The 20,334-nt window shown below is 39.1% G+C and overlaps 1 pseudogene; it reads right to left on the bottom strand.

Annotated features, from left to right (window-relative positions):
- Positions 1-3,580: 3,580 nt before the first annotated feature.
- LOC116888005 overlaps positions 3,581-20,334 on the bottom strand; it is a 35,402-nt pseudogene continuing 18,648 nt past the window's right edge.

The raw sequence follows: 20,334 nt of genomic DNA, 5'->3' as shown, positions 1-20,334 counted from the left end.
GGTCCTGGGAGATTCTCACTTCCCTGGCATCTTGGATACTCCAGTGGCTACCTGCAGTTCCTCATCCCCTACTGTTACATATTTTTATCCAAATTTCTGACCCTCTGTAACTCTCTCCCATCCCCTCCAATACCCGATCATGTCCCCAATTTTCTCTTCCCCTCCTCTCTACCCTACCAGGTACCTCTCACCCACCCCTCCTATGATGATCCTCTTTTTCCCCCTCTATGCAGAATGAAGCATCCACACAGATCTTCCTACCTCCCTAAGCACCTTATGGTCTGTGGGTTTATTGTGGGTATTCTTTTGTGTCTGGGTTACCTCACTCAGGATGATATTTTCTTTTCTTTTCCATTAGACATTTTTTTACATTTCACATGTGATCCTTTTCCCCATCCATCTGCCAACCCCTACCCACCCCCCGTCCCACCTACCCACCCTGATATTCCCCTCCCCTGGGGGGGGGGGGTCCAGCCCTTGCAGGACCAAGAGATTTCCCTCCCTTTGGTGTCCAGCAACACCATCCTCTGCTCCATATGCAGCTGGAGGCATGTTTCTGTCCATGTGTACTCTTTGGATGGTGGTTTAGTCCCTGGGAGCTCTGGTTGGTTGGCATTATTGTTCTTATGGGGTTACAAACTCCTTCAGCTCCTTCAATCCTTTCTCTAACTCCTCCAAAGGGGACACTGTTCCAGTTCAATGGTTGGCTGAGAACATTTGCCTCTGTATTTTCATGTTCTGGCAGAGCCTCTCAGGAGACAGCTATATCAGGCTCCTGACAGCATGCACTTTTTGGGATTAGCAATATAGTCTGGGTTTGATGACTGTATGTATATGGGCTGGATCCCCAGATGGGGCAGGCTTTGAATGGCCATTCCTTTATTCTCTGTTCCAAACTTAGTCTCCATATCTCCTCCCATGAATATTTTTGTTCCCGCTTCTAAGGACTGAAGCATCCACACTTTGCTCATCCTTCTTGAGCTTCATGTGGTCTGTAGAATGTATCATTGGGTAATTCGAGCTTTGGGGCTATCAGTGAGTGCATACCGTGTGTGTGTGTGTGTGTGTGTGTGTGTGTGTGTGAGAGAGAGAGAGAGAGAGAGAGAGAGAGAGAGAGAGAGAGAGAGAGAGAGAGATTTGGTTACCTCACTGAAGATGGTATTTTCTAGTTCCATCCATTTGCCTGTGAATTTCATGATGTCATTGTTTTTAACAGCTATGTAGTACTCCATTGTATAGATGGAACATATTTTCTGTATCCATTCCTCTGCTGCTGAATGACATCTGGGTTCTTTCTAGCTTCTGGCTATTATAAATAGGGATGTTATGAACATAGTGGAACATGTGTCTTTGATCTATTCTGCAGAACCATCTGGATATATGCCCAGGAGAGGTATAGCTGGGTCCTCAGTTAGTGTAATGTTCAATTTTCTGAGGAACCTCCATACTGATTTCCAGAGTAGTTGTACCAGCTTGCAATCCCACCAACAATGGAGGAGAGTTCCTCTTTATTCACATCCTCACCAACATGTGTTGTCACCTGAGTTTTGGTTTTAGCCATTCTGACTGGTCTGAAGTGGAATCTCGGGGTTGTTTTGATTTGAATTTCCCTGATGACTAAGATGTTGAACATTTCTTTAGGTTCTTCTCAGTCATTCAATATTCCTCAGCTGAGAATTCTTTCTTTAGCTCTGTACCCCATTTTTAACATGGTTATTTGAATCTCTGGAGTCTAACTTCTTGAGTTCTTTGTATATATTGGCTATTATCTCTCTATTGTATGTAGGATTGGTAAAGATCTCTTCCCAATCTGTTGGTTGCCATTTTGTCCTAATGATAGAATCCTTTGTCTTACAAAAACTTTCCAACTTTATTTTATTTTATTTTGCTTTATTGAGTTATAATGATAGGAACTAAGTATTTCCTATATCAGTTTTATTTAAAACACAAATAAGTATTTCTCTTTTACTAATGACAAATAGTTCAAATAATGCTGAACACAAATCAATGCCTAATACAGGGCACTAAATATGAACAGACTTTTTTAAACAAAAGAATAAAGGTTATACACAAAAGAGAACTATAATCTATAGGTCAATTCAAAAAAGGAAATGTGTTTATAAAATGTGTGGTGAAACCAGAACCTTCCACCTCTGCTGTGGAGAAGGACTATCATACAACATTCAGTCTGCTGAAGATGGATTGTTAAAAGTGTCTATACAGAAACTGCAAGTCATTTTTGTATGTCCAGAATCATCCAGAACTTCCCAACTGAACTGGCAGTCCTGTGACTTTTGTCCTTTTCCATATTCCTAACAAGGCAAGATGAACTTCAACTCTTGGTAAGCTGCTTACAACAGCAGGTCCTTGAGAGTCAACATGACAGGTGATGCAGGATTTCCCTATGTGAAACAAACTGATTACCTACAACAAATATTACAATGAACAAGTCCTTTGCTTCCTTCCACCAATTCTGTACAGGGTCTCATTTCAAGACTATTTTCCTCATCAGACTTGTTCTTTCACAAGTCCAAACCTTGAGGTGATATGAAGACCAAGATTAAGAGAAGAAAATTCAATCCAAAAATGAAGAAACTGGAGGTGTACAATACACCACAGAGCATCTTGCTATCCCTATGACAGTACAGCCCAATGTACTGCTATAGTCTGTTGATCAATACTGGCAGCTTGAGGTTTTCTCCCCCCTCCCATGATTAAAGCACATCAAATAAATACCAAGGAAGAGGAGTTTCCTGGAAGAGGTAGAAATTTTTTAAAAATTACCAATTTTCTGTCTGTGTAATAATTCAATGCCAGTAAGATAAAGGTATTGAAGGGAAAATTTTCAAACTAAAAAAAGAATTTCTAGTCATGTCACCATCTCTTATACAGAATACATGGAATCCCACAAATAGAAACTTAGTTTCAGGGGACCCCAGAGACACTTTGAAGCCTTTAAAAATTACAGTAACAATAAATTAGCTATTGCTCCTCAGACGCTTATGGAGCAGTTAACACAACAAGACCAGGTCCAGAGTTATGTCCATATCTCAAGTTCCCCAGCAGCCTCCTCTTTACAGCTTATATGAATCTCCAAATACCTTTTAAAAGATATACAATTTAACATAGCCTCAGTGAATCTTTTGTTTAGTTGTAGCATGACATTTGATCCACAATGGTTAGCAGCTGTCTTCATTTTATACTCTGATAAAATTAAGACAATACATAAATAAATACAGAAGGAGAAGCTAGCACACAATGACAAATACCTCAAGGACCACTGAGTTCTCATGCACTGTTTCATTTGGAGCTCAGTCTCATGTGGAGGGAAGAGGACTACAGAACATTCTTCTCAAGGATGCTGAACAATGGCATCAAATGGACAAAATGGTTATCAAGGGTTATAAAAGATCTGACCCCGGGGAATCTAGGACACACACAGGTATTTCATAGGTGAACTTTTGATTTGGGTAGAATTTGAGACTCAACGAAATTATCGTCTCAGGTAAATAGATGAAAATAAGTCCAGTTTCTGGTGAGTTTTATTTTTTCAAGTGTCCTCATTATCCCCCATTCACCTTCAGCTGTAAATCATCTCTGAGAGCTCAAGCAGAAGGTCACCTTCATCTTTCCCAGGATCCAAGTCGATTTCAGATTCTAAATCCTCTCCTGAAATTTCCCATATTAGTATCTCAAAATCATCTTCCACAGAGAATGGAGGCTTTTCCTATGAGGAAGAGCTCAGTTGGTGAGGTTTTGTTGCCATCTGGGATGAGGAAGGGCCAGATCCGTCGGGGAGCAAGGATTCCGATGAAGCTTGGGCTGAAGACAGCACAGAACTTTCGTTTGGTTTCTCTGTCTCAGACATGGTGGCAGAATTGTCCTTGAAGAGGAGTGGAACAACAGCCACAGCTGCTTTCTTGGTGAGGCTTTCCTGCTGGACACTGCTGGAGCTGAGCGGCTGCTTCCTAGCTGCCATAACAGCAGACTGAATCTCCATAGCCTTGCTTTTGGGAGCCAATTTGGGGGTAGAGACAACTTTGATCACAGATGGCTTCACATTTACTTTGGGTTTGGCTTTACTCCTTTTTTCCAAAGTCTGTGCTGCACACTTCACATGTAGTATTGAATTTACAATCCCAGAGGTCACTATCTCCCCTTTCTGGGATGACTCCTTGGGGAGCCATTTTACCAGGTGCTAAGTGATGCTTGATACAGCAGAGAACACCAGCTTCCCCACCACTCAGATATAGTAAGAAGCCTCATCTTCCCTCATAGATGACAAGGCTGTCTTTTCATTTCATGATACACCTCTCTCTTGTTGTCTCTGTGTGTGTTTTACTTTGAACATGTCACATCTGTCAACTGGAAGTTTTGTAGGATCACTTATGGTATCATCTGAAGTCTCATTAATGAGACGTCACACACTCCTTCTCAGAGCGGTGTGAATAAGAGTGTCACCACTGTCTTCAAGTTCCAAGTATTTTCTCTTCTCTTGCACCTGCTCTTTTGGTGATGCAGAGCAACCTCTTTGCCCCTGGGGCACCCTCAGCTTGAAGTGGTAGTTGCCACTCCTCTTAGAGCTTTGCTGCACCCTCAGGGCCCTTTCCAGCTTAATTTCCTCTAGTGTCTTAATATGCACTTCCTGCATAGGCCTGGTTCTGCCTGCAGGTTCTTCTTCGGGTTGTCTTTTGCAAATAACAACAGTCCACAGACTCACTGTCTTTTTCACTTCAGTATCTTCCATTAGCATGAGACAACATGTATCATTGTTTTTGTTTTTGTTTTTGTTTTTGTTTTTTTTGGGGGGGGATTTCTGTCTTTCAATTTCCTGCTGCCAATGTTTCTTTTCAGCCTGGACCTCAGAGAAGGTTTTGATCTGTACAGAAGAGGAACTCTTTGTTCCTGATGGAGAATCGTCATCTCCTGAATCTTCCATTTAGGTTGAAATTCACCAGGTTACTGACTAGCTCTTTCAAGAAGAATTTCTTCCCATGACTTCCTGTGGATCTCACCAGCTTTACTAACTGTCTCTTTCTTTGGTGCTTCATCAATGTTAGTTTCTGGTGCTTCCACTTTTTCCCCCCAGCCTCTGTGCAACACTTTGCTTTAATGGGGGATCACTGTCACCATCTACTGAATTTTTTTTGTTTCCCCAGTCTCTCAGTTAGACTTAGTCTAACCAAGGGCTCTTCTTGTTTGCATGACAGAGTTACAGTCCTCACAACAGTCTGAATATTCTCTTTCTTAATGCCTGGATTGGGCTGAGGCTGATGTAAAACACTGGAAACTCTTGTGAAGCCTACACTTTGATTCTTGGATTTTCCCTTCACTTTCTTTGATTTAATTTCCTCAATAGTTTTTATTCCAAAGTTCACATATTGACCTTGCTTTGAACTGACTCCACGTGAGCCTGCAGAAGCCACTCAGTATCTACATTGAGTGTCAAAAGTTGGTAGCAGAGCAGGTGACTTGTTTTCATCACCCTCAGCCGAAAACTGATCACAGTAATCATCACCTGCAGCATTGATTACAACAGGCAGATGAGTGGGAATGGGAATGATTTCTGAACTCTCTACTATTGTTACACTCCACAGCTAAGGAGAATGGTTATTGATCTAAAACCATAAGCCATTGGTGTTCTGTTCAAGAAATTTACCTCAGTGTGTATGTGTTGGAGGCAGTTTTATGAGATCCCATTTGTTGATTCTTGATCTTAGAGCATAAGCCATTGATGTTTTGTTCAGGAGGTTTTCTCCAGTACCCATGTGTTCGAGATGCTTCCCCACATTTTCTTTTACTAGTTTGAGTGTATCTAGTTTGATGTGGAGATCGTTGATCCAATTGGACTTAAGCTTTGTACATGGTGATAAACATGGATTAATCTGAATTCTTCTACATTCTGACCTCTAGTTGAACAGGCACCATTTGCTGAAAATGCTATCTTTTTTCCATTGGATACTTTTGGCTCCTTTGTCAAAAATCAAGTGACCATAGGTGTGTGGGTTCATTTCTGGGTCTTCAATTCTATTCCACTGGTCTTTCTGTCTGTCTCGATACCAATACCATGCAGATTTATCACTATTGCTCTGTAATACTGCTTGAGTTCAGGGATAGTGAATCCCCCGGATATTGTTGAGGATAGTTTTAGCTATCCTGGGTTTTTTGTTATTCCAGATGAATTTGCAAATTGTTCTGTCTAACTCTCTGAAGAATTGGATTGGTATTTTGATGGGGATTGCATTGAATCTGTAAATCGCTTTTGGTAAAATGACCATTTTTACTATGTTAATCCTGCCAATCCATGAGCATGGGAGATCTTTCCATCTTCTGAGGTCTTCTTCAATTTCTTTCTTCAAAGGCTTGAAGTTCTTATCACACAGATATTTCACTTGCTTGGTTAAAGTCACACCAAGGTATTTTATATTATTTGGGATTATTATGAAGGGTGTCGTTTCCCTAATTTCTTTCTTAGCTTGTTTCTCTTTTGTGTAGAGGAAGGCTACTGATTTATTTGAGTTAATTTAATACCCAGCCACTTTGCTGAAGGTGTTTATCAGGTTTAGGAGTTCTCTGGTGGAACGTTTGGGATCACTTAAATATACTATCATATCATCTGCAAATAGTGATAGTTTGACTTCTTTTTCCCATCTGTATCACTTTGATCTCCTTGTGTTATCTGATTGCTCTGGCTAGAATTTCAAGAACTGTATTGAATAAGTAGGGAGAGTGTGGGCAGCCTTGTATACTCCTTGATTTTTTGTTTATTAACTTGAGTATTTCTTATATATATTTCGAGTGTTATTCCCTTTCCCGATTTCCGGGCAAACATCCCCCTAATCCCCCCCCTCCCCTTCTTACGAGTGTTCCCCCTCCCCATCACCCCCCCTGCCCCCCCCCCCCAACAATCTAGTTCCCCGGGGGTTCAGTATTAGCAGGACCCAGGGCTTCCCCTTCCACTGGTGCTCTTACTAGGATATTCATTGCTACCTATGAGGTCAGAGTCCAGGGTCAGTCCATGTAGAGTCTTTAGGTAGTGGCTTAGTCCCTGGAAGCTCTGGTTGCTTGGCGTTGTTGTACATATGGGGTCTCGAGCCCCTTCAAGCTCTTCCAGTTCTTTCTCTGATTCCTTCAACGGGGGTCCTATTCTCACTTCAGTGGTTTACTGCTGGAATTCACCTCTGTGTTTGCTGTATTCTGGCTGTGTCTCTCCGGAGAGATCTACATCCGGCTCCTGTCGGCCTGCACTTCTTTGCTTCATCCATCTTGTCTAATTGGATGGCTGTATATGCATGGGCCACATGTGGGGCAGGCTCTGAATGGGTGTTCCTTCTGTGTCTCTTTTAATCTTTGCCCCTCTATTACCTGCCAAGGGTATTCTTGTTCCCCTTTTAAAGATGGAGTGAAGCATTCACATTTTGATTATCCGTCTTGAGTTTCATTTGTTCTAGTCATCTAGGTTAATTCAAGCATTTGGGCTAATAGCCACTTATCAATGAGTGCATACCATGTGTGTTTTTCTGTGATTGGGTTAGCTCACTCAGGATGATATTTTCCAGTTCCGACCATGTGCCTACGAATTTCATAAAGTCATTGTTTTTGATAGCTGAGTAATATTCCATTGTGTAGATGTACCACATTTTCTGTATCCATTCCTCTGTTGAAGGGCATCTGGGTTCTTTCCAGATTCTGGCTATTATAAATAAGGCTGCGATGAACATAGTGGAGCACAAGTCTTTTTTATATGTTGGGGCATCTTTTGGGTATATGCCCAAAAGAGGTATAGCTGGATCCTCAGGCAGTTCAATGTCCAATTTTCTGAGGAACCTCCAGACTGATTTCCAGAATGGGTGTACCAGTCTACAATCCCACCAACAATGGAGGAGTGTTCCTCTTATCGGCATCCTTGCCAGCATCTGCTGTCACATGAGTTTTTGATCTTAGCCATTCTCACTGGTGTGACAGGAAATCTCAGGGTTGTTTTGATTTGCATTTCCCTTATGACCAAACATGTTGAACATTTCTTTAGGTGTTTCTCAGCCATTTGGCATTCCTCAGCTGTGAATTCTTTGTTTGACTCTGAACCCCATTTTTTAATAGGGTTATTTGTCTCCCTGCGGTCTAACTTCTTGAGTTCTTTGTATATTTTGGATATAAGGCCTCTATCTGTTGAAGGATTGATAAAGATCTTTTCCCAATCTGTTGGTTGCCGTTTTGTCCTAACCACAGTGTCCTTTGCCTTACAGAAGCTTTGCAGTTTTATGAGATCCCATTTGTCGATTCTTGACCTTAGAGCATAAGCCATTGGTGTTTTGTTCAGGAAATTTTTTCCAGTGCCCGTGTGTTCCAGATGCTTCCCTAGTTTTTCTTCTATTAGTTTGAGTGTATCTGGTTTGATGTGGAGATCGTTGATCCAATTGGACTTAAGCTTTGTACAGGGTGATAAGCATGGATTGATCTACATTCTTCTACATGTTGACCTCCAGTTGAACCAGCACCATTTGATGAAGATGCTATCTTTTTTCCATTGTATGGTTTTGGCTCCTTTATCAAAAATCAAGTGCCCATAGGTGTGTGGGTTCATTTCTGGGTCTTCAATTCTGTTCCATTGGTCTATCTGTCTGTCTTTGTACCAATACCATGCAGTTTTTATCACTATTGCTCTGTAATACTGCTTGAGTTCAGGGATAGTGATTCCCCCTGAAGTCCTTTTATTGTTGAGGATAGTTTTAGCTATCCTGGGTTTTTTGTTATTCCAGATGAATTTGCAAATTGTTCTGTCTAACTCTTTGAAGAATTGGATTGGTATTTTGATGGGGATTGCATTGAATCTGTAGATCGCTTTTGGTAAAATGGCCATTTTTACTATATTAATCCTGCCAATCCATGAGCATGGGAGATCTTTCCATCTTCTGAGGTCTTCTTCAATTTCTTTCTTCAGAGTCTTGAAGTTCTTATTGTACAAATCTTTTACTTGCTTGGTTAAAGTCACACCGAGGTACTTTATATTATTTGGATCTATTATGAAGGGTGTCGTTTCCCTAATTTTTTTCTCAGCTTGTTTCTCCTTTGTGTAGAGGAAGGCTACTGATTTATTTGAGTTAATTTCATACCCAGCCACTTTGCTGAAGTTGTTTATCAGCTTTAGTAGTTCTCTGGTGGAACTTTTGGGATCTTAAATATACTATCATATCATCTGCAAATAGTGATATTTTGACTTCTTCTTTTCGATCTGTATCCCCTTGACCTCCTTTTTGTTGTCTGATTGCTCTGGCTAGAACTTCCAAGAACTATATTGAATAAGTAGGGGAGAGAGTGGGCAGCCTTGTCTAGTCCCTGATTTTTAGTGGGACTGCTTCAAGTTTCTCTCCATTTAGTTTAATGGTAGCAACTGGTTTGCTGTATATGGCTTTTACTATGTTTAGGTATGGGCCTTGGATTCCTATTCTTTCCAGGACTTTTATCATGAAGGTGTGTTGAATATTGTCAAATGCTTTCTCACCAGCAAATGAAATGATCATGTGGTTTTGTTCTTTCAGTTTGTTAATATAATGGATCACATTGATGGTTTTCCATATATTAAACCATCCCTGCATGCCTGGGAGGAAGCCTACTTGATCATGGTGGATGATTGTTTTGATGTGCTCTTGGATTTAGTTTGCCAGAATTTTATTGAGTATTTTTGCATCGATATTCATAAGGGAAATTGGTCTGAAGTTCTCTTTCTTTGTTGGGTCTTTTTTGTGGTTTAGGTATAAGTAATTGTGGCTTCATAGAAGGAATTCGGTAGTGCTCCATCTGTTTCAATTTTGTGGAATAGTTTGGATAATATTGGTATGAGGTCTTCTATGAAGGTCTGATAGAATTCTGCACTAAACCGTCTGGACCTGGGCTCTTTTTGGTTGGGAGACCTTTAATGACTTCTTCTATTTCCTTAGGAGTTATGGGGTTGTTTAACTGGTTTATCTCTTCCTGATTTAACTTTGGTACCTGTATCTGTCTAGGAAATTGTCCATTTCCTGCAGATTTTCAAGTTTTGTTGAATATAGGCTTTTTTTATAGTAAGATCTGATGATTTTTTGAATTTCCTCTGAATCTGTAGTTATGTCTCCCTTTTCATTTCTGATTTTGTTAATTTGGACACACTCTCTGTGTCCTCTCGTTAGTCTGGCTAAGGGTTTATCTATCTTGTTGATTTTCTCAAAGAACCAACTTTTGGTTCTGTTTATTCTTTCTATGGTCCTTTTTGTTTCTACTTGGTTGATTTCAGCTCTGAGTTTGATTATTTCCTGACTTCTACTCCTCCTGGGTGTATTTGCTTCTTTTTGTTCTAGAGATTTTAGGTGTGCTGACAAGCTGATGACATATGCTCTTTCCTGTTTCTTACTGCAGGCACTTAGCGCTATGAGTTTTCCTCTTAGCACAGCTTCATTGTGTCCCATAAGTTTGGGTATGTTGTACCTTCATTTTCATTAAATTCTAAAAAGTCTTTCATTTCTTTCTTTATTTCTTCCTTGACCAGGTTATCATTGAGTAGAGCATTGTTCAATTTCCACGTATATGTGGGCATTCTTCCCTTATTGTTATTGAAGACCAGTTTTAGGCCGTGGTGGTCCGATAGCACGCATGAGATTATTTCTATCTTTCTGTATCTGTTGAGGCCTGTTTTTTAACCAATTATATGGTCAATTTTGGAGAAAGAACCATGAGGAGCTGAGAAGAAGGTATATCCTTTTGCTTTAGGATAGAATGTTCTGTAAAGATCTGTTAAGTCCATTTGGCTCATGACTTCTCTTTGTCTGTCTATGTCTCTGTTTAATTTCTGTTTCCATGATCTGTCCATTGATGAGAGTGGGGTGTTGAAGTCTCCTACTATTATTGTGTGAGGTGCAATGTGTGTTTTGAGCTTTAGTGAGGTTTCTTTTACGTATGTAGCTGCCCTTGTATTTGGTGCATAGATACTTAGGACTGAGAGTTCATCTTGGTGGATTTTTCCTTTGATGAATATGAAGTGTCCTTCCTTATTTTTTTGATGACTTTTAGTTGAAAATTGATTTTATTTGATATTAGAATGGCTATTCCAGCTTGCTTCTTCTGACCATTTGCTTGGAAAGTTGTTTTCCAGCCTTTCACTCTGAGGTAGTGTCTGTCTTTGTCTCTGAGGTGTGTTTCCTGTAGGCAGCAGAATGCAGGGTCCTCGTTGCATATCCAGTTTGTTAATCTATGTCTTTTTATTGGGGTGTTGAGGCCATTGATGTTGAGAGATATTAAAGAATAGTGATTATTGCTTCCTGTTATATTCATATTTGGATGTGAGGTTATGTTTGTGTGCTTTTCTTCTCTTTGTTTTGTTGCCAAGACGATTAGTTTCTTGCTTCTTCTAGGGTATAGCTAGCCTCCTTATGTTGGGCTTTACCATTTATTATCCTTTTTGTAGTGCTGGATTTGTAGAAAGATATTGTGTAAATTTGGTTTTGTCATGGAATATCTTGGTTTCTCCATCTATGTTAATTGAGAGTTTTGCAGGATACAGTAACCTGGGCTGGCATTTGTGTTCTCTTAGGGTCTCTATGATATCTGTCCAGGATCTTCTGGCTTTCATAGTTTCTGGCGAAAAGTCTGGTGTAATTCTGATAGGTCTGCCTTTATATGTTACTTGACTTTTTTCCCTTACTGCTTTTAATATTCTTTCTTTATTTTGTGCGTTTGGTGTTTTGACTATTATGTGACAGGAGGTGTTTCTTTTCTGGTCCAATCTATTTGGAGTTCTGTAGGCTTCTTGTATGCCTATGGGGATCTCTTTTTTTAGGTTAGGGAGGTTTTCTTCTATGATTTTGTTGAAGATATTTACTGGTCCTTTGAGCTGGGAGTCTTCACTCTCTTCTATACCTATTATCCTTAGGTTTGATCTTCTCATTGAGTCCTGGATTTCCTGTATGTTTTGGACCAGTAGCTTTTTCCGCTTTACATTATCTTTGACAGTTGAGTCAATGATTTCTATGGAATCTTCTGCTCCTGAGATTCTCTCTTCCATCTCTTGTATTCTGTTGGTGAAGCTCGTATCTACAGCTCCTTGTCTCTTCTTTTGGTTTTCTATATCCAGAGTTGTTTCCATGTGTTCTTTCTTGATTGCTTCTATTTCCATTTTTAATTCCTTCAACTGTTTGATTGTGTTTTCCTGGAATTCTTTCAGGGATTTTTGTGACTCCTCTCTATGGGCTTCTACTTGTTTATTTATGTTTTCCTGGAATTCTTTCAGGGATTTTTGTGACTCCTCTCTATGGTCTTCTACTTGTTTATTTATGTTTTCCTGGAATTCTTTCAGGGATTTTTGTGATTCCTCTCTGTAGGCTTCTACTTGTTCTCTAAGGGAGTTCTTCACGTCTTTCTTGAAGTCCTCCAGCATCATGATCAAATATGATTTTGAAACTAGATCTTGCTTTTCTGGTGTGTTTGGATATTCCGTGTTTGCTTTGGTGGGAGAATTGGGCTCCAATGATGCCATGTAGTCTTGGTTTCTGTTGCTTGGGTTCCTGTGCTTGCCTCTCGCCATCAGATTATCTCTAGTTTTATTTGTTCTGCTATTTCTGACAGTGGCTAGACTGTCCTATAAGCCTGTGTGTCAGGAGTGCTGTAGACCTGTTTTCCTGTTTTCTTTCAGTCAGTTCTGGGGACAGAGTGTTCTGTTTTTCGACGTGTAGTTTTTCCTATCTACAGGTCTTCAGCTGTTCCTGTGGGCCTGTGTCTGGTGTTCAACAGACAGGTCACTTGCAGCAGAAAAGTTGGTCATAGCTGTGGTCCCAAGGCTCAAGTTTGCTTGTGGGGTGATGCCTACGAGCTCTCCACTGCAGCAGCCACCAGGAAGATCTGTGCTGCCCTTTCCTGGAGCCTCCGTGCACCAGGGTTCCAGATGGCGTTTGGTGTTTTCCTCTGGCGTCATTGGCGTGGCGGGAGTTCAGACGTCTGCTCTGCCTATCCAGGCGTGTCTGCCTCTCTGAAGGTTTAGCTCTCCCTCCCACGGGATTTGGGTGCAGAGAACTGTTTATACTCCCTGATTTTAGTAGGATTGCTTCAAGTTTCTCTCCACTTAGTTTAGTGTAAGCTACTGGTTTGCTGTATATGGCTTTTATTATGTTTAGGTATGGGCCTTGAATTCCTATTCTTTCCAGGACTTTTATCATGAAAGGGTTTTGAATTTTGTCAAATGCTTTCTCAGCATCTAATGAAATGATCATGTGGTTTTTATCGTTCAATTTGTTTATATAATGGATTACGTTGATGGTTTTCTGTATATTAAACCATCCCTGCATGCCTGAGTTGAAGCCTACTTGATCATGGTGGATGATTGTTTTGATGTGCTCTTGGATTCGGTTTGCCAGAAATTTTCGTGAGTATTTTTGCGTCGCTATTCTTAAGGGAAATTGGTCTGAAGTTCTCTTTCTTTGTTGGGTCTTTGTGTCATTTAGGTATAAGTATAATTGTGGCTTCATAGAAGGAATTCAGTAGTGTTCCATCTGTTTCAGTTTTGAGGAATAGTTTGGATAGTATTGGTATGGGGTCTTCAATGAAGTTCTTATAGAATTCGGCACTGAACCCATCTGGACGTGGGCTCTTTTTGGTTTGGAGAACTTTTATGACTGCTTCTATTTCCTTAGGAGTTATAGTGTTGTTTAAATGGTTTATCTGTTCCTGATTTAATTTCAGTACCTTGTATCTGTCTAGGAAATTGTCCATTTCCTGCATATTTTCAAGTTTTGTTGAATATAGGTTTTTATTGTAAGATCTGATGATTTTTTGAATTTCCTCTGAATCTGTAGTTATGTCTCCCTTTTCATTTCTGATTTTCTTAATTTGGACACACTCTCTGTGTCCTCTTGTTAGTCTGGCTAGGGGTTTATCTATCTTGTTGATTTTCTCAAAGAACCAACTTTTGGTTCTGTTGATTCTTTCTATGGTCCTTTTTGTTTCTACTTGGTTGATTTCAGCTCTTAGTTTGATTATTTCCTGCCTTCTACTCCTCCTTGGTTTATTTGCTTCTTTTGTTCTAGAGCATTTAGGTGTGTGGTCAAGCTGCTAATATATGCCTGAGAAGCAGGAGAGCTGTTTCTTTCTGCAGGCACTCAGAGCTATGGGTTTTCCCCTTAGCACAGCTTTCATTCTGTCCCATAATTTTGGGTATGTTGTACCTTCATTTTCATTAAATTCTGTGAAGTCCTTAATTTCTTTCTTTATTTCTTCCTTGACCAGGTTATCATTGAGTAGAGCATTGTTCAACTTCCATGTATATGTGGGCATTCCTCCCTTATTGTTGTTGAAGACCAGCTTTAGCCCATGGTGGTCTGATAGGTCACATGGGATTATTTCTATCTTTCTGTATCTATTGAGGCCTGTTTTATGACCAATTATAAGGTCAATTTTGGAGAAAGTACCATGAGGTAGTGAGAAGAAGGTATATCCTTTTGTTTTAGTATAGAATGTTCTATAAATATCAGGTAAGTCCATTTGTTTCATGACTTCTCTTTGTCTGTCTATGTCTCTGTTTAATTTCTGTTTCCATGATCTGTCCATTTATGAGAGTGGGATGTTGAAATCTGCTACTATTATTGTGTAAGGTACAATGTGTGCTTTGAGCTTTAGTAAGGTTTCTTTTATGTATGTAGGTGCCCTTGTATTTGGGGCATAGATATTTAGGATTGAGAGTTCATCCTGGTGGATTTTTTCTTTGAGGAATATGAAGTGTCCTTCCTTATCTTTTTTGATGACTTTTAGTTGAAAATTGATTTTATTCGATATTAGAATGGCTATGCCAGCTTGCTTCTTCAGATAATTTTCTTGGAAAGTTGTTTTCCAGCCTTTCACTCTGAGGTAGTGTCTGTCTTTGTCTCTGAGGTGTGTTTCCTGTAGGCAGCAGAATGCAGGGTCCTCATTGCATATCCATTTTGTTAATCTATGTCTTTTTATTGTTGAGTTAAGACCATTGATATTGAGAGATATTAAGGAATAGTGATTGTTGCTTCCTGTTATATTCGTATTTGGATGTGAGATTATGTTTGTGTGCTTTTCTTCTCTTTGTTTTTTTGTCAAGACGATGAGTTTCTTGCGTTTTCTTGGGTGTAACTTGCCTCATGTTGGGCTTTGCCATTTATTATCCTTTGTAGGGCTGGATTTGTAGAAAGATATTGTGTAAATTTGGTTTTGTCATGGAATATCTTGGTTTCTTCATCTATGTTAATTGAGAGTTTTGCAGGATACAGTAACCTGGGCTGGCATTTTTTGTTCTCTTAGTGTCTGTATGACATCTGTCCAGGATCTTCTCACATTCATAGTCTCTGGTGAGAAGTCCGGCATGATTCTGATAGGTCTGCTTTTATATGTTACTTGACCTTTTTCCCTTACTGCTTTTAATACTCTTTCTTTATTTTGTGCATTTGGTTTTCGACTATTATGTGAAGGGGGGATCTTCTTTTCTGGTCCAATCTATTTGGAGTTCTGTAGGCTTCTTGTACGTTTATAGGCATCTCTTTCTTTAGGTTAGGGAAGTTTTCTTCTGTGATTTTGTTGAAGATATTTACTGGTCCTTTGAGCTAGGACTCTCCACTCTCTTCTATATCTATTATCCTTAGGTTTGATCTTCTCATTGAGTCCTGGATTTCCTGTATGTTTTGGACCAGTACCTTTTCCTTTTATATTATCTTTGACTGTTGTGTAGATGATTTCTACAGAATCTTTTGCTCCTGAGATTCTCTCTTCTATCTCTTGTATTCTGTTGGTGATGCTTGTATCTTCGGCTCCTTGTCTCTTCCTTTGGTTTTCTATATCCAGGGTTGTCTCCCTTTGTATTGCTTCTATTTCCATTTTAATTGCTTCGCCTGTTTGATCATGTTTTCCTCGAATTCTTTCACGGATTTTTGTGATTCCTCTCTATTATGTTTTCCTGTGTTTCTCTAAGAGAGTTCTTTATGTCTTTCTTGCAGTCCTCCATCATCATGTTCAAATGTGATTTTTTTTTTTGGTTCTTTTTTTCGGAGCTGGGGACCAAACCGAGGGCCTTGTGCTTCCTAGGCAAGTACTTCAAATGTAATTTTAAATCTAGAATTTGCTTTTCTGGTGTGTTCAGATATTCAGTGTTTGCTTTGTTGGGAGAATTGGGCTCTGATGATTCCACTGTGATACGCTGTATCCTACAGAGACAAACTACACAAAGAGAAAGTTTGGGTCATAGGAGACATATTTTTAGCAGACAGTTTTCACATTTTAGTTCATTCACAGAAATAGAAATTGGAAATAACTATGTTATTATTATAAACGTGCAATAAATTCTGTGCTATATTTTATCATTATTTTTTTAATTCTGCATCTTTTATATTTAAGTGTTTCAGATACCAATGCAACTAGTCCCTGGCTAGGTTTATATATGTTAATATGTATAAATTTTAAAAACTGGATTTGTACTTATTCTATTATAGTAAGTGGTAAGATATCCTATCTGCACATATTTTATGCATTCATGGCATACTCTTTTCTGATTTTTGATATATATGTGGGGGGCAATAAAGGGGATGTATAGGCAGAATACCTGGATTGGGAAGGTGGAAGGGAGGGAATGGGGGCTTATGGACAGGAAACTGGGAAGGGGAATAACGTTTGAAATGTAAGTAAAGAAATAGATCTGAAAAAAAAGTAAAATCAATTTTTAAAAGAAAAATATAACTGCAATTTGAAGTTCATTTTTCTCAAATTGTTCCAAAATACTTGAAAACCTACACCTTAGTGAACCTGTGCAGTTTGTCTGAGCTTTTATAGTCTTTTACATGCTCTATATATCAATTAACAATTATTTAACAAACTTCATCAAAACTTACTAACTTAAATCAGGTATGGTTATAAATGTCTGTTAACCTAGAATTTGGGAGGTGGAAGAGAAAGAATTAGGACCAAAACCACATTAACTTTCTTAGATTGTTTGAGGCCAGTTTGGATTACACAACACCCTCTCTTAAATACAAACAAACATGTAGAAAATTTTCCCTTAATTGTCTAATTGGTGAGTAAAGATGACACATAGCCAATCTCTGGGCAAAAAATGAGAAGGCAGGTTTTTCTGGGCAAGACAGGAAGAGGAGGGGTGGAGGAGGAGTTGCAGGAGATGACATCTTGTTGGTTGATCCAGATATGAATATTCTGGAATGGAAGAATATTTGATGAAGTAAAACAAAACAAACAAATAAAAACAGTCTTGCTGGAGATTGTAAAATACAATCTCCAAAAAATACAAAGAGGGGATCCTATTAATTATCTAGGTTATAGAATAGGTCTGCAAAAGGTTAGGGCACAATAGGTGCAAATCAGAAGAAACAAATTAATGACCCATAATGATTTTCAAAACCTACTGTGAAATATTAACTGGTTGTGGCCTGTGATTGACTTAGCCACTGAAGAGCTAAGCAATTTATTTCAAACCTTATTACGTGATAAAGACTTAAATAGCCACAGAAAATTATCACCAGAGGCAGAGAAGGAGCGAGCTCATGTAGAAAAGAAATTGGAGGATACACATCTAGATCATATTGATCCCAAGATGACCTGCATCTTAGTCATCTTGCCTTCTACTCTTTCACCTACAGGAGTTCTCATGCAGAGGGAAGATTATATCTTAGAATAGATATTTTATCACATAAACAGAGTAAAAGCTAAAACACTACATTGAGAAGATCTCTGAATTGATATTAAATGGAAAAATGAAACATCAACAATAATTGGAATGGATCCAGCTGAAATTTTGGTACCTTTTCCTAATGCAGAGATGGCCATGTTATGGGCACCATATGAACATTGGCAAAGAGTATTGGGACAGTGTCGAGAACGAAACTGCTGGACTAGTCAGATTCCTGAGAAGGGCTTGACCTTTTCAACGAAAGAACATGTCCTGGAAGACTGTTTCCTCCTTGTCTAAGGAGAATATCTTGCAGTTTAATGATTCACCTTATGTCCTTGGGCACTTCCCCCCGCCCTAAGCTTCAGTTCCTGCTTCAATTCCTGCTTCAGAGCTTTAAATGCTGGACATTCCTCTCAATAAACAGACCTTGACAAGGACACTGCTTGGTCTCGCTCCTCTTTCTCGCCCTTTCTCCCGCAGGTATGGGTACCCCTCGACCCCCACAAATAACTGGGTCCCCGCTAGCTGGGGCAGGACAGATTAATAACAGATACCCTAAATGCAAGCTATTTCATTTCATAAAATAAATAATTAGATTCTCTCATACAATAAAAGGAATTCCATTATCTGTAGGTCCTACATTTTACACTGATGCCAATATATCAGGAAAAGTAGGACACAAATCAGAAGATGTAAGTAAGGTGGCTGAGAATCCTTGTAAGTCAGTTCAAGTATCTGAATTGTAGGCAATATGCATGGTGTCATCAGATATTCAAGAGTCTCTTATTAACTGACTCAATACGCAGAAGGGCTTGTGTTACACAAAGAGACTGCTAAACTTATTCAAGATGATTCTAAATTGATGTCACTATTCAGCTAAAACAAATGCTTAGAAATATGAGTTATCCACTACATATAACACACATAACATCACATACAGGTGTACCTGGCTCTCTGGGGCAAGTTAATAATGAAATTGACTAACTATTGATAAGAAGTGTACTGGAATCTTCAGAATTCCATAAAAAAACTACATGATAAAAGCAAAGGTTTAAAAAAAGAATTTTCAAGAGAAGCCGTGGCAGGACAAGATGGCAGGTGATGTTAAGATTCTGCTCTGTGTATTTACAGGTTGTTATTAATATTCTCAAGGGATGGATGGTACCGGGCTTTGTATGTTTAAGTGGGCAATTATATCTTACCAATTTGGTCAAAGATTATTGTGTTGTGTGTTCTTTTATGTGAGGGTTTGAGTGTAAGAAAGTGTGCGGCTGAGATGTGTGTCCGCCAAGATATCTAGCAGATACCTTGAGCACCGCAGTGCAGACCTAGCAGGTAAAAGACAAACATACTTTTTTTATTTTTATATTTTTACAACAACAGAAGGCAATCCAAAATGATGGGCAAGAATCCACGAGTAATCCTGAGAGTTGAGAGAACGTTTTTATGTTCTAAGTAAGAGGAGGCCGGCGCCATGTTAAGTCATGTGATGTCTTAAGCAAGGGAATTCAAACAAGGAAATGGGGAAGAAGCCACCTGGGCTGGCAGGCTGTAGGTCCCCTGCTGTGTGAGAAGTAATGGCAGATCAGATAGTTAGAGATTAAAAACTGCTTTTTAAAGAAAGTTGTTTAGAAAGTCTTTCAGGATACTCATATTCTTTTTAATGTGGGCTCCATGGGAATTTTGGGTTGAAATCCTAGTTAGACAAGCTACTTCTTAATTACAGGTATTATTAAAAGGTGATTGAGTTTGTTTTTAGAAAGAAGAGAGTAAAGAGATTACCTGAATCAGGTGGGGATTTTCATCCACGGTTCAGAACTTAGATAGGGAAAAATTAGTCACTAACTCCAAGTAGAGAGTTGTGATAAATGTCTGTAACACCAGGGAGAGTGAATGCAGGCATATATTGTAGAAGTTATTAAGGTTAAAGGAAAATCTGTGGCTCTGGGTAGAGACCTTAACAGATGGATATATTTTGGGCTAAAGTCCTGAGTTTTAAGTTTTTTGTTGGTTTTAGAATTAATAGAAGGTGTTTACGTTTGTTTTAAGGAGAGTACAGAGATTACCCGAATAACGTGGTGGAATCATTTGGGAATTTCATCTATGGTTCGAAACTTAGGGAAAAATTGGTCACTAACTCCAAGTAGAGAGTTGTGATAAATGTCTGTAACACCAGGGAGAGTGAATGCAGGCATATATTATAGAAGTTTTTATGTTAAATAAAATCTGTGACTCGGCAGAGAGTTTGACAGATTGAGTTATTTTGGGCTAAAGTCCTGGTTTGATGTGTTGTTTATTGATACTGGAATTGATAAAAGGTATTTTGTTTGTTTTATGAATTACTCAGCTAAAGGCCATATGGCTCGTTGATGCCGGCTAGCGAGGGTTTGATTACTTTTGATATCTACCACAACAGGGAGCTCGTATTCTCTTAATGTGGGCTCCGCAGAAATTTTGGGTTAATTTCCTGATATCACAGAGTACAAAAGCCTATCAGGCTCATTGTTTAGCTTACTTCCTTTTTAAAAATTGTTTAATCTTCATGATGGGTGTGACTTTGAGTTTTATGGTTATATTATTACTCTGGGAGAGAGTTCAAGATACAAGCTTTTCTGGTTTCACACTAAGGAACACAGTATTTTGGGGAAAAGATTTTGTCTTTGTGTTTTTAGAAAGTG

The sequence above is a fragment of the Rattus rattus genome, chromosome X, assembly GCF_011064425.1.
Source record: "Rattus rattus isolate New Zealand chromosome X, Rrattus_CSIRO_v1, whole genome shotgun sequence".
NCBI lineage: Eukaryota > Metazoa > Chordata > Mammalia > Rodentia > Muridae > Rattus > Rattus rattus.
The sequence above is the reverse complement of the archived record's forward strand: the minus strand, read 5'-3'. Positions and strand labels throughout refer to the sequence as shown.